This window comes from Vespa mandarinia, chromosome 5 (genome assembly GCF_050613455.1).
Source record: "Vespa mandarinia isolate Hongniang chromosome 5, ASM5061345v1, whole genome shotgun sequence".
Taxonomy (NCBI): domain Eukaryota; kingdom Metazoa; phylum Arthropoda; class Insecta; order Hymenoptera; family Vespidae; genus Vespa; species Vespa mandarinia.
In genome coordinates, this window is record NC_140814.1 from 7,702,045 (window position 1) to 7,715,000 (window position 12,956).

At 38.9% G+C, this 12,956-nt stretch overlaps 1 protein-coding gene across 1 annotated transcript in view; it reads right to left on the reverse strand.

Annotated features, from left to right (window-relative positions):
• Positions 1–10,527: 10,527 nt before the first annotated feature.
• The window catches only part of LOC118441684 (TBC1 domain family member 14), an 8,453-nt gene continuing 6,024 nt past the window's right edge, over positions 10,528–12,956 (reverse strand). Inside the window, exons 2-3 of the mRNA XM_085656886.1 lie at positions 11,396–11,528; positions 10,528–10,797 (exon numbers count right to left, since the gene is read on the reverse strand). The gene's annotated coding sequence lies outside the window, so the exon portion shown is untranslated. The remainder of the gene's footprint in view (positions 10,798–11,395; positions 11,529–12,956) is intronic.

Here is a 12,956-nt window from a genome sequence, read left to right on the forward strand (position 1 = left end):
GAAAAAAAAAAAGAAAAAATGCACCCTGTAAGAAGAATTCGAAACAAATACAATACCAAGAGAGTAATTAGGAGGTAGTCGCCGAGATAGTCTGAGGGAACCGAGAACGTCGTAAAATAAATCCCCGAAAGAACGAAATTCGTGGCACGGATTCCAGAAGCGTCGTCATCGACATTCCTGGGACCATCGGCGTCGCGCGACGCACTAAAACGCGATTTATAGTATACTCGATTATTCGCGGGCACAAAGATGGAGCCCACCGGGAAGCTGGCTGGCTGACTGGCTGGCTGGCTGGCTGGCTGGCTGGCTGGTTGGATGGCGAGGGCTCGCGCGCACGACAGATTTGTATAATAAAATGTCAAGAGAAGGAAGATACGAAGGGAGAATGGGGGAGTGAGGCAACGAAACAGCTGTTGCGAGGGCGCGCAGCCACTGCGGATCATAAATTATCGATTGGCAAGAATGGTAGAAAGAAAGAAAGAGAAAGAGACACAGACAGAAAGGAAGAATCTGCTTTGGTGTGTATCTGTTAGGCGGCATCGCTTACGAAAGCCCAAATATTTACACTACCCGGTGGCAAAGCACGAAAGTAATAGATTCGAGATGACTTTTCATTTAACCGAGTACAAAAGGGCACGGTACGAGGCGAACAGGCTTCTCGCGCCCACCCGCTGCTTCCTGTGGCCTTCCAGGACAATGATCCTTCCACCTCTCTTGTACGCGCCCACGATACTCTATATACGGGTCACCAAGTGAAAGAGAAAGATAGAGATAGAGAGAGAAAGAGAGAGAGAGAGAGAGAGAGAGAGAGAGAGAGAGAGAAACAAGAACGACATCAACGACCTCGATGGACCACCACCATTCCTCGAGGGGTTTCCTCCCGCTCTGCGAAAAGTCGCTTTGTGGTACGCCGTTTGTCAGCCGCTCGGACGCTAATTGTTATTGCTCGCTAATTTTCCCCCAATGTCCGGATACGTCCAGGGGTTGGAGGAAACTGCTGCTCCTTCCTCTACACAAATATACTATAGGTATTCAGATATATATATATATATTGTGTGTGTGTGTGTGTGTGTGTATCCATACGTATGTAGATACGTACTATGTAATTCTATGCTATACATACGCTCGCACCCGTCCTCCTTTCAACCAAACTATAAACGGACTTGTATATCTCTCCTACCATATACTAAATTCGAGGTTTCTAAAGGGACACGTATATCTTCGGTCGGGCCTTTTCCCTTTCGGAAAATCTAAGTGCCTTTTAAACGCGAGGAAAATCGAGATTCACGATGATCCGACCCTTCGTTAGAAGGGCATAGATAGTCTTTGATGTTAAAATAGCATTGATGAAGAGGACGCTGATTAGCAATGATACTCGTGCGAATAATAAACATCCCTGTATATCGTAATATTGTGCATAATATGATTTAAGCTTCGACATGATACAATGCAATGCATGCATTTGGAAAATAAATGTAAATGCATTGTGTTCCCCTTTTAAACTCTGATGCAACCGCTCGATCTTTCTACGTTTACGCTGCGAGAGCTTTTAAGTGACGATAAAAGCGACTCGAATAGTTATGATCGATCAACGACGAAACTGAAAATATTGCCGAGCTCTACGTCCACCAATACATCGTTCCTGTATGAAACTTTTGACAATGTAGAAATACAAAGGCGAACTCGAATATAAAGAATACATTAATATACATTCTAAAAATATAATCTCATTAACTCCATCCAGTATTTACCTCATTACGTAGTACCATTTAACATTTATTTCCCACCTCCCACCTCATTTAACGTAGAAAAGAGTGTACTCGTATGAAATAATTACCCGATACACCATCGTTTTCATTCATCGCAATACGATCATATAACATCTCATTTACTTTGGATAATCCTAATAAATTCGATCGTCTCGTTTATGAATAAAATATAATATCTCATTATATATAAGCGAGCTCTTTATAAAATTCATTAAGTTCGAAAATAATTAATCTAAAGGAATTAGAGAACATATAACGTTGTTGTAATTTCGTATTAATTCAGTAAATAATTAACTTCAAAATATTACTTGTACTATAACACAAAATAAAGATTCTCAACGAACGAGAAATCGTTGTTCATTAGACCGTCCGAAAAAAAAAAGAGAAAGAGAGAAAAAAAGAGAAAAAATAGAAAAAAAAAGCATTCGCAAGCAAAAATTAACGCGTTCCATCATATATCGTTAGGATGGTCTAAAAAGCAGCGAACGGATCAAAGAACGACGAAGATACGAACAATCTCTATAGACCGCGGAGAAAAGGGAACGAGGTAAAGTCGCTGTTTTCTCTGTGCAACCTACCTTTTGCGCAAAGAGAAACGCTAATTATCATCACCGGCTCATTTCCCAGACGTCGTTATGGAAATACCACGAGGATTCATTTGCTATGTCGCGCACCTTGTAAATGGTCGTTTGAAGTTGCCAATAGAAACGTTAGAGGACTGCGTTAAAAAATGATAACAAAGTGTGTTCACGAATTGATTGAAATTGATTTTCTTTTTTCTCTCTTTTTCTTTGTTCTTTTCTTTTTTTGTTGAGGAAAAGAAAAAGAGAAGTGATAATAAAAAGATGTCGTTTGGAAAAAGTACATTTTAAGAGACTTGGTAAATAATCGGAGAATTCTCAAACGTTTCTAAAAATAAATACAAACGAGCGACAAAGAAGTTTAGGAAGTCAATGGCTGGTGAAACTTGAGCGGATCAGAAGAAATATTTCTTCCTTTCTCTCAAAAAACGATAAGTGATTCTATTTCGTCTCCTAATAGAGACACACTCGAAATGTGTCGAGACACCAGGCAACAACTGTCGTTAAGCTTTGCCTCCCGATGATCATGAAAGGTTGACACGCGTGGCGAGAATTTTTCGAGAATTCGGTTAAGGAACGCGTGAAAAATCAGTGTGTATCGAGTTCTCGCGAAGTGTGGCCATCAAGCTAGCAGCTGTCCTTAGGCACGTACCGTCTTGGCACGCACGCTATGCCACGCACGATATGCCACGCACGATATGCCACGCACGCTTCCGGTCACTCGAACATCATTGCGTCCACGTGTTCGCGGTGATACCAAAGACGGCAGCTGTAATCTTCCAAAAAGTTGGGAGAACGTGACTTGGCGTTTCTATGGGATGATTGAAAGTTAATGTCTTTTCTTGAAGTTATGCGTTTTATCAAAAAGACATTTTGGAATTATTCTTATGTAAAAAATATATATTAATGTATTAATACATATTAATGATCAAAAAAGAAAAAAAAACATCTAAAAACATTTTTCATAAAAATGTTGCTCTTTTTCTTTGTTAAAACTAAAGATTCGTTTACGTACAAGTCACCCTATATATATATATATATATATATATATATATATATATATATATGTATATACACAATATATTGGTATCTACGTTTATACAAGGGTAAGAAAGAGACGACATAGACAAAGACAAGTACAGAACACCGACTAGAACGACGACGACAACGAGACGCCTTGACATTTGCCAGGTCGCTACTTTGTCAGTGGATTTATAGAGCGGATTCCTCGACGAGGGTGACCGCTGCATAGTTTATCGTCTTCCGGTCCTACCAATTGCCCTTCCGCGCGGCCCTCGTCCGATACTTCCTTTCGTTACGTTCAACGTTCCATTGATCGATGCCACGACGTCCCTTGTCACGAGCTCTTCTCTCTTTTTGCCTCCTACTATTTTATATCTATTATGTACCTATCTCCATTATGTAATATTTCTATTACTAACATTTCGATATTATCATTTTTCTTCTTCTTCTTTTTTTTTCTTTTTCTTTTACTTCTTAACGACCACCGAGATATCATTCGTTTTCAATCGCGTTCGTTAAAAGAAAAAATTTCATTTTGAAATAACTGACGTGTGAATTAAAACGATTATGAGATATTATCCGAGCGAATGGACGAGGTGAACAAAATGTAACGGTTAGATACGCAAAGGGTAGACATATGACAATAAAGGCCGATCCGTACGTTGTACGTCGATGAACGATGACTTTGCCTTGATAAATAACCTGTTGATCGCTAGAGACGCGGGAAGGATACAAGCGAGGTCACCTTTGCCGATGCTATACTAAAAACGAGAATAAACGAGCGGGGTGTAAAGTTTCACCGAGATCGTGAGATATTACTTCATATATACAAAATAAATGTAGACACTTATTGAACCTATATTCCTAATGTTCCTAAAGTAAATCAAATGTCCAATCTCTTTAAATTACATCGATAAATAATCCAAGTGTTTTTAGCTAAGGAAAAGTTGTCAAAAAACTTTTTGATCGATTCGACCTCGAGATATAAGGAAGAATATAGACAAAATGAATGAGATACCTAGAAGGAAAAGAGAATATCCAAGCAAAGGGATCAAATTCCTTAACAAGAAAGAGAAAGAGAGAGAGAAAGTGTTTGCAGAGGATACCCCTCTTCTCTAATGTACTACAAACTACAGTCGCATGCAATAGCTAATGGGCTTGACATACTGGACTCAGACATAAAAGGTCGAACTCATAGAGGAGAAGGAGTCTACGTTTGTGGACAAATCGCTCTCGTCATTCCCATTCCTCGCTATTAATGCAATAAGTAATGACGATAACGAGCTACGCACACCTTTATATCGTTTACCTGACTACGTTCTTACATATATATTATATATACGTATGTATGTATGTTTGCTTTACGACGAGAAGCCGTTTTCTCAGTGATTTTCGCGATGCCTCGAGCACTGCGTTCTCTATCCTTTATAGACTGGTACATAACCGGTACATGTTACAAGATGAAAAGAGAACTTTGATCCTCGTCCCTTCGCATCAACCGTACGTACGTTCAAAGACCTGGATAATCTCTTTTTTGTTTTTTTTTGTTGTTGTTTTTCTGTTCCTTTTTTCAACGAATACTTCTCTAAAATACATTCCTACGTCGACCCACTTTTCTCTATATCTTATTCTCTCTAAAAAAATATTTTTCTTATTTTCCCTATCCAATAAAATCGAGTAACAATTTTTACTTATAAGTATACATCCTTATCAATTTTTATCCATCCTTTCAACGTATTTATTTCTAATTCAAAGATCGAGCTCGTTAAATTCGTATAACTCTTTACAGTTTGGGTCAGCCAAACTCATCGTATACTCCTTCACAAAGAAGAAATCTTGGATCGAGATCAGTGGCGTTCCTTCGTTGGGCAAGATAAAATTTCTACGCGACGTTAACGACGGAAGTCCCTTTACCAAACAGCAGAAAGAGCAGAAACAGCAGGAGTAGCAGTAGCAGCAGAACCAACAGCAACAGCATCAACGGCAGCTTACCTCGTTATTAACATTTTCGAATAAGGGTACTTCTTGTAAGGGGAAAAAGAGAGTACGAGCTTACGTGCGGAAGGTATTTCGCTACAGGATTTTAATTAGATGAAGTAAAAGATAAGCTGAAGACGCTACAGGAGCGGAAAGTAACGATATCCTTACTACTACGCTCCTGCTCCTGCTGGTGTCCGTGCTTCCCAACTAACTTCGTGCTATCGGATTTTTAATATCTTCCAAACGATATCTTTCGAAACGTCTTGGCCTGAGAAAATGTCGAAAAAAATTCGTGCGCGCACCTTCGCTTACAGATAAGTAACGAAATTAATTAAATCGTGCTTTATCTGATTTTTTTTCATGAGAACCTACCCCTTTTATATTCGTTCAAACAAAAAGACGACGTTCGGATCGATTTTTTTTATCTCCATTACAACATACTCTACTTAGAAATTAGAAAATAAATGAGATATTACAAATTTTTAACACTTCATCTTTCAACGAAAATCAAGAGAAAGAGAGAGAGAGAGAGAGATCAATCACTAAAGTTAACCGTTCCTTTCGAGCGAAAAGAAAAGAAAGATATCGTACGCCTTTCGCGTAAAGAAGTTCTCTTTCATTTGACTCGTAAAAAAATCTTTTGAAGACCCTTCATGGTTGGCGTATCAACTATGTAAAAAAAAGTGATAGATAGATAGATAGATAGATAGATATAAAGAGAGAGGGAGAGAGAGAGAGAGAAAAAGAGAAAACGGTTGGTAGCTTTACCGTCGACTATCGGAGTACTATTTTGATCTCCAACATACTGACGCTTCTCTAAAAGAGTTGGGTCTCTCAAAAGATAGTCTAAAGTGAAAAGAGAGAGGTTTGTGGTGAACGACGTGCGCTTACTGTAACAAACCTTAAAGATTTTTGGTGTGTGAGAATAGGCTCTGAAATATATATGTACATATATATATATATATACACATATATAACTACTTGTGATCTTTCGATGCCTGGAAGGGAAAAAATTTGTCTCTGTCTTTCTCTCTCTCTCTCTCTCTTTCTCTCTCTCTCTCTCTCTCTCTCTCTCCCTCCTTTTCTTTCTCCCCATTTTTCTAGTCCTTTCACGCGTCGTCGAAACGTACATAACACGAAATACTTTGATCGTTGCTGAACGTGCTGCTAGCTAACCACATAGTCGATAAGACTCGATCCGGATGATCTCCCTTTTTACTAGTATAGTGTCTTCTCTCACCTCGAGGCTAAGCAGGTGTCTCGTCCGTGCAGCCCTTTTTTCCAAGGGATTCCTACTGTGTATCCAACATCGTGATACTCTGAGTGGCCAAAGATGTTTCTTCTTGATGCGACATCCTTGCGTCGTTGACCTCCCCTCTGCCACATGGCGTTTCGCATATGGCGCACGATCTACCGAACTCGAGTCTCGCTTATTTATTTTCTACTCGCGCACTCTCAGCAAAAGGAGAGGTAAAGAGAGAAAGAGGGAGAAAGAAAAACGAAGAAAAAGATGGTGCCAAGGGCGAGATCGTAACGCAAGCCGACAGATTGTAATCGGTTGTAATCGTCGAAAACTGGACACGTGCAGCTGCGATCGATCCTAAAGAAGAAACGTGGCTTCCTTTTCTTTTCTTTTTACTAAAAACTTCGGAGTTCTTTCGGAACAGCCGAGACTCGTGCCTGTTGCCGTCGATATCAGAGCTCTGCTAACGTATAGAATAAATAGATATGCATAGATTATTTCAAACTCGTACGCTTCGATGCTCTTAACTCTCAGTTAAGTAGACGAAGGAGTTTATGCACATGAGAATCGAAGGAAGTTGGGAAATTGAAAAAAAAATAAAAGAAAAAAGCAGGAATGATCATAAATAGGGTCTTTCTTTCGATCATGGCCAAAGTGCACACTTTTTTCTAGTAGAAATAAAAGTAGTTTAATCAGAAAACTGCAGGGGAAGAGCTCGCACGAGACGGTGGATCGTAAGTACCCTCCATTGGCCGGGATGTAGGGGCATTTAAGTAGATAGAGGGTAAGTATAGACGCAACCCCGTCTCTCTCTCTCTCTCTCTCTCTCTCTCTCTTAGTCTTACTCTCACTCTGTCACTCTCTCACTCTCTCTCTCTCACTCTTTCTCTCTCACTCTCTCTCTCTCTCTCTCCAACATCCTCATGCTACTCTTGTCTACTCCATTTGCTTCTAGCCCGAGGGACCGTCTCGATATATATCCCAATATTCTCCGTAACAATGATGAATCACTGCGAAGCAAGCTCGTTGCGCAAGAACTTGCACTTTGGGAGTTACGTTTCCAGCAGCATACACTGTCTCCTTCGCCTCGAAATTCGCGAACGGGCCCCGGGATATCTCTTTTTCTTTTCCTTTTTGAAAACACGCTTACGTAACTTCTGACGTAAGAACGAGTTAAATAGGCTGAAGATGTTACTCCATTATGGGAAGACGTAACATACTTATACGTGTACGCCGATCAGTTCGTAATAATTTGAGTACTTAATATAATACATTGTCTGGATTATGTAAGTTTCAAGTGGAAACAAGGCACACGAAGATCGATCTAAGATAAGAAATACAAATTTTTAAGTATAATTACGTAGCGTGAGAAGAGATTATAAATATGGGTAAGCGATAAATTTATATATATATATATATATACAATAGTATTAGTAAGTGGTAACTAAGGAGAGAAACGTTAACGTATATAAAAGATAAGAAAATATGAGGAAAGTGAACAGCTGCTGAAACGATCGGTGCCACGGGCAATTTCGACTCGGTGTCGCGTATAACGTTCATAGGAGGAAGGATCAAGAAGGAAATCGACAACACGGCGGAACTCTTTCTTCCATGGAAAACGATATCCACAGAATTGGAAGGAATGGCATTGCCTAAGGTGAGTACCGCTTTCGAAAGAATCGACCGTTCGAGTACAATACCCGATCGTAGATGGGATAATAAAAGAGGATCAGTTGGCCGCAAGATCGATATATACTTTAGTCGACGAGTGGTGGCAAAACTTATACATTCTTTTTACCTACTTTGTATCGTTAGCTTTATTTCGGTTAACCGATAGAGAATTAAGGTAGATCTTTTTCCTTCTATAGCCTGAGAATCGTCCGAACAGTGTCTCGTTGAAAATAATCTATCGATTATACAATTTTTCTTACTTATAAAACTTATTTTATCTTAGGTAATAAATCGATAGATCGATAAACCAATTAATTATGTACATCGAAAACCTTACATATCATAATGGCTAATAATGACGAATCCGTTCGCAATGAATACTACTAGTACGGTGGTGTAACCGATGGATCGACTTCCTATTAATAAATTCGCTTCCCATGCGACGTCCTATGAATCATTCCATAGGCAACGGGGGAAATTCTATTAGTCCGATTGGTTTACGCCTCCGTGCTATGGTCCCAATCGATTCGTCTTCGTTCTTGGGGACAACTGGTACAGCAGATATGCAACCACCCTTCGATTATATTTTGTTCGACCGAACGACGGCACGTTATGCCAATGATAATAAACGCACGAGGCAGAAAATCGCTAGTTCGAACGAACTGCTATCGCTAAATTGTATCAACCTTTCTAATTGGAATGCTTTTTATAAATCGAATCATAGTGATTTGTTAGAGAGCCAAATAAATGTGAGTAATACGTACATATCTGAAATACGAGAGATCGTTGTTTCTCGTTTCTACGGAGAATATAAATAATGTGTCTTATCGCTACGAAGGCTTGGAAAGGACTAACAATAAGTTCGACATTGGAAGGATCTGCTAAATGATAACCTGTACCGAGAGAGAGAGAGAAGGTAAACATTATAAACAAATAATATACCTTAGCCGATTATATACGTATTCTCAAAGAATACATTAACATCTCAAGGACAGTGAATAATACCTCTTCACGATCGTATCAATGTTAATAATCGATTTCTTCTAGAAATATTTTTCAATACATACATATGTATGTTTCTTTATATCCTCGAACTATCAAACGCAGATTGTAATAAACGTGGTATGGACAGGTCAATTAGCAACGTATAGATGCAAAATCCTCATTCATTATCTTACATAATCTATATCTCCGAACAAGCAGACGCATTAGGAGCGAACGAGAGAGAGAGAGAGAGAGAGAGAGAGAAAGAGAGAAAGAGAGAGCTAATTGCAAGGTCTCTATTAGGAGAACTATCTGCTTACTAATCTGGTCACTTAGAATGCGATCGATAGAGATCGTTGTGATTGTAAGACGAGAGAGACAGAGAGAGAGGGAGAAAGAGAGAGAACTATGAAAGTCAGAGAAGATAACAAAAATTAGTTTGACTCAAATTGGCCAAAAGGGTTGCACTTAATTTACATAGAGATTTCTTCGAAGATCTCGAGCAGCTCGAAATCCAGCAATTCGACTCGGTTTAATCCTATGGCCGTCGACATTAATGCCGGAAGTATTTAGTCGTCGATGAGGCAGAATGAGTCCCTCGCTCAAGAAGGGTGGAATCTACAGGTCTCGGCAAAGCTGTAATTCTCATAACTTGAAAATCAGAAGGCTCTCGTACTCGCGAACGGTAACTGGCTCGCGTTAAATCATACTTCAGCCTTGGATAGGATTAACTCCCCTAATTTATTGACTCTATTTCTAGGGTGCGTAACCCCGTGGCTCCGAGTTAACAACGTTCCACAAGAGAATACGAAGAAGAGAAAAGGAGGGAGGACCATAGCGTAACCATACATCGGCACGAAGAGATTAAACGTTAAAAGGCACGTTGCGCCTGTCAGAAATCGGACTCAATCCTCAAACACTCCTCGGTGCATCCCTCGGTTCTAAAAATTACACACGAATCTAAACGGATATTGTCAAAACATACGATATATCTTTTATTGTACCTATTAAGATTATCCTCTCAAAAGATTTTGGAATCTTATTCATTAGTTCCTTGAATCATTACGATTCTCTATTTTCTATAATTTGGAAAGTACTCCCTCTATCCATTTCTATCTCTCTTAAAGCATAGCCAAAGGATGATCGAAGTAAAGGAACGTACGTTCGGATATCCATTCGTTACACGTCCAGAGAACGTATTTCTCGTGGTAGATCGAAGGAAAAGGAGAAATTACCTCTAGCGTAGATTCAAGGGAAATTCTCCTTTCCGTATGTTTCATACCTACGTCGAATTTAAATGAAAGCATAGCGTGACGTGCTGTGTGGCATGGCGTGACATGGCGTGGAAATAAGCTGGTAGGAGTAAAAACCCTATTTACTCGTCCAACGGAGAATTTCCCTCAGCTCACCTACAACCTAGTACATATCTTCTCTCTAGACCTTCTCGTTCCTGGATCCTCTCCAATTAAGGATAGAAGTCAAAGTTAGGAAGATTAGTTGAGTGATGTCTCGTCCGGCAAAGAGTATCCACTTGCGTTCCCTTTGTCTGTTGGAAAACCGATTTCTCGTTCCATTAATGAACGTCTTTGCTCCCTCATTCGTTAACTCGCTCGCTTGCTCGATCTCAACGGCGTACGATGTAAATGGAAACGCGAAGACATTGAAATGAAATTTACGCGATATCGTGCTACGTCCGGATGCACGGTCCTTAGACCAAAATTACATCTAATTGAAATTAAACGAAAATCCCTTCTTAAGTATATCGAAAATTAATTTTATATCAAACGTAAGATAACATAATGCATATATTTGCATCATAGAAAACTATATATTTATATGTATATTTGTGGATAACGTCAGTTACGTTAAGAAAAATTATCTTTCATCTTTTTATCGGGATCGTTAAATATAATTATCCTATGGTTATGTCGTACTTACACGAACACGAAATATATCCGAGAAAGAGAAAGAGAGAGAGAGAGAGAGAGAGAGAGAGAGAGAGAGAGAAAACGATGCGATGTAATTCGAATTTACTGTTAGAATCTCTTTCTTGTCATTAATTCCCGTTAGCAACGTTTGTCTCGGGCGCGTGTAACCCTGCTTAACCCTGTACAACATAATGGATCATACTTGGCAGCACATACCGGTTTTCCTTTATCCTTTTCATTTCTCCATTCGCCTTTTATCTGCGCCCCACGACACATGACGTTGTAGTATGTAGGTATGGCGTATGTACCTGTTGGTCCTACTACCAGGTTACCGAGTGCGTTCTGTCCTCTGAAATGAAATGCATGCATGATTTAAGCGAAGTTTATAACGAGCTCCTAATGGGAAAGCAATTTGTTGCTAAAGTATGTTTCTTTTGGCATATATGGGCTCTGTTTTCTGCCGATCGTAAATCATAAGTAATGATATCTAAAAGGACGATGACTATGAGGATGAGATCTTATCGGAGGAAGTCGAAGGGGCTAAAGAACCTAAAAATATTCGATATCGTAAGACGTAATTTATTCATATGCGAAACAAAAGTCATCCATAGAGATATGTCGCTGGTATTACGATGTAACCACGCGCGCGCGTACACGTTTACATATCATCGATATATAATAATATTAATATCTTTGTCGTTCGTTAATGATATAAAAATCGTCGTTTATGTGTTATATATTTAGCTATACGCCAGTTAATCCTCTTCGTGTTTCACTTCTTTTATTTTTATTTTTCTTTTTTTTTTCTTTTTTATTCTTCTTTTTCTTTTTTTTTTTTTTTCTTTCTTTCTTTCTTGTTTTAATTAGGAAGCAAGCACATACGTATTTATGTACAGAGTAGTAGTATTCATCAGGTTACTGTAATACTTATTACAATAATATAATGAGTATACTTCGAGAGAGGCGTATGTAAGAGATATCGAATAAAAATGACATCGTTATAATCGGCAGATTCTCAAAGAGGAAAAGTAGCCGTTCGTTCGTTCGTTCGTCGTTCGTTAGGATTAGGACAAATCCAATGTTCGTTTTCCTTTCATCGTACATGACGTTTCGCAATACGAAAATTTCTTTGTAGAAACTCGTCCAAGAGGAGGTACCGTCTCGAAGTACACCCACATCGCCTTACGTCGATGCTCACGTTTGACAAAATAAATACTGGGTTCGATTCCTTTAAAAAATATATATTACAGTATTGCACTTAAGGTAATTGTACACGATAAAACGCGTCAAAAATATATATAATGAGTTCCTTTACTGAGGCACTAACGACAAGGAACACAGAAGTGTCATGTTAGTGTTAAGCATGCCGTTTAGTGCATTTTCCCTTTGAGACTTTGCACTTGTGAAAGAGATTCTAGCTAATAGAGATTATCGATTCTATCTTTCAAAGATTGGACTAAACGTTCGAACGAAGATTGCAAGATACAGGTAGGTACATCATCGAAAAAAGATCGAGATGAAAAAGCCTCGTTTCCGATATAATTACATACGTTGTTATATCGTAGAATTTATTTGAAAATCGATAAGCTATAGCCGCGACGAAAATTTCGATCGTGATTGCTAATCGAGATATAGAAAATATTTACTTTCCTTTATTTTTATGTTTACGAGCCTCTCTCGTTTGCACGAAAATCGTGAATGAGTCTACCGGTATCTTGACGTTACGCATGTACTTCTATATCGCACATGTTTGTTTTCTTTTCTTTGTGTTTCTTTT